Raw genomic sequence first — 2,784 nt, forward strand, 5'->3', positions numbered from 1 at the left:
TCCACAGAAACCTTTCCACAATTTTTCACAAGACTCAGAGCCAAATTCTTAACATCCCCTGACAAATTACACCGAAAATCACACTAAGATAACGAACAGTTATCTCGCGTCAGTTTCCCAAAACTTCTCAACTTCAACACACAAATCTAAAACGAAGATCCGTAACTTTATCCATCCGGTCTATTCTCCTCATAGCGAGGAGAGGACGTTGGACAGGAAGGGAATTCCCCGTCATCGTTTCGAGTTTACTCAGGTCCATCTATCTGTCCAAGTATCCCTCCCTTGAATTGTCGACCAAAGGGACCAGAAATACCTCAATCTCCCTAAAGTTCGCGGAGCTGGAAGACGGGAGGAAGACGGGTGGAGGAAAGTTACCCTCGATACCAAATCCAAAATCCAGCTCGGAGATTGTGTGGACTGTATACATTGTTACAGAGAAGAGGGAGAAATTCTCTTCTATTTGTCCCTCCATATGTATATGTATATATTGTATATATGCATCGACAATGATCGATATTCGTCACTGGTTCTTCATACCCTATCGCGTAATTCTCGCCTCCGCGAGGAATGATCTTTGGTGCATTGAGAGTTAAGCGCCGGTACGTCATCGGGGAAATCTTTCGACCTTCTCTCTTCTACTTCTTCATTTCGCTTCTTTTCCTTTTTTTTACGCGCTTGAAAGCTATTGCCGCGTACTTCTGGAGATATTATTATTGCACGAGGGCTGGTCCCCGGAGGTTCTCCATTGTTGTTGTGTCTACGGTGAAATCGCAATCTTTCAGATTTCTTTATTGTTACTTTTTTTCTCCTTCACGCCGTGGATACGTATGAAAGTTTTATCGATGGAAAAACGGCGATTCTTTCAGATTCCTCGGTTAAAAAATAAGAGAAGAGTGTTGGAGTTTTTAAAGTAGATCAGTTTTGTGTCATACGTGTTCTTCTTCCTTTTGAGATTATTCTTCCGGCGAACAAGAGAGCAAAAGTGTTTCAGTTCGTTAGTGACAAATTTGGAAAAAGTGATCGATCTCCGATCGGCAAAGGGAGAAAGGGTGTCTCTTTTGCGAGGCTGGTGATGGTTCCATTATGCTTTATCCTGGTGGATAACGCGGCGTGTATATCGCTGCGATAAAGAGCGGCTCGTTTTTTGGATATCTGGGGCGCACAAATCAGAGGCTATAATGATCCGGCGAGTCGGACTTTAACGCGAAAGGCAGAAGACTTTTCCTTCAAGGGAGTCGTTATTTCGGCCGTCGTCGAGGCCATCCCCATCCGATGCTTTTCTTTTCTCCCTTTTCGAATTTACAAAGCAAACCGGCGGCGGAATCGTCGATTTTCGAGGTATTAGCGGAGAGAAATTTCGGAGGTGAAATTTCGCGAGAGCAAAGTTTAAATCAGGACACCGACTGCTCCCCTAAGTCGAACACTTCCATTCCGTCTCATTCTCTCATAATTGCGCTTAAATACCGTCGGGATAGTTATGTCCTTGCTGGGGAAAATTGGATTTCAAAGGAGGCTGATTGCGCCTCGCGTCTGAAAACTGCTAAAAACACCGAGGTCTTCCGCCGACGCGTGCAATTCAAACACAAATGCTAAAGGTAGATATTTTGCTGCAGGTTTGCATAATCTGTGGACGATAAATATGTAATCACTCGACTAGTTAGACAAATTTGTAATGTTTTTTTTTAAGATTCTTTGGGCTTAAAGGACACGTCTGTTTTTGTCGTCTCTTTGCTGAAGGACATGACAGGCTCGGTTAGGATATGGGCTAATGGATTCAAACACGCATCAGTGCTTTGTCATAGTCATTAAGAATTTAACTGGTGATTCTCGCGTAGTTCTATTGCGATATTCATAAAGTCGAACGTTTGTGGGATGAAATTTTTAAGCTGTCTCTAAAAATTCAGCAAGGTGAGAATTTATACAGAAATATGCCTCGAGAGTTTCAAGACAAAATAAATATTTCTTCAATTTTTTTTTTTTTTAAGTTACTTGCATAGGAGTGTTAAGAGTTTTGAAGCACCCTGTGCAATAATCGCAAACATCTAGCCAACGATACAGTTCACATGGAAAATTCATTCGGCTCATTATACACGAGGCCAAATAATACGTGCAATGGCACATCTGCTAATTTTAATTTCACGCGACCCCTATCAGATCGCCGGGGCAATTAAACGAATTTCGTTCGATAGTAATTGATTTTTCGTTCATTTGGACAGGGAGAGGCTGCGGAGGAATAAGGACGTTGGGCCGGAATCGAGAGTCGCCGTGGGCGTATCCGGACCCATCGATATTACCAACTTGGTGAGTACACAAAAACCGATTAATTACCGGCTCTGTGTAACCACCGGGGTTGCGGAGAGTTGGCCAGGGTGCACGCGTACCTGCTGGCCAAAACTGTTCGCGAACAGAAACAGCGTCGTGATCAAACTGGAGCTCGCGAACAGTTCTGGTCATTACAAAGTTCAACTCGTGAATAAATCCTTTAATGCAAAGTCTCCTGAGCGAAGAATGTTCGCTGATAGCTAACGAGTTCATTGTTCACTGCTTGTGAAAGTGTTCACACTGTCGGCGAACACGGTTTGCGAGGTGTTCGCGAAAAGTTCTGGTCATTGCAAAGTTGAACTCGTGAATAGATCCTTCGATACAGAGTTCCCTGAGCGAAGAATGTTAGCTGATGCTTGACAAGTTCGTTGTTCACTGCTCGCGAAAGTGTTCACACTATCGACAAACACTGTTCGCGAACAGCTCGCGAACACCAGCGTGAATGCGGCATTACACGAACTA

This window comes from Habropoda laboriosa, unplaced genomic scaffold (genome assembly GCF_001263275.1).
Source record: "Habropoda laboriosa isolate 0110345459 unplaced genomic scaffold, ASM126327v1 scaffold291, whole genome shotgun sequence".
Classification (NCBI taxonomy): domain Eukaryota; kingdom Metazoa; phylum Arthropoda; class Insecta; order Hymenoptera; family Apidae; genus Habropoda; species Habropoda laboriosa.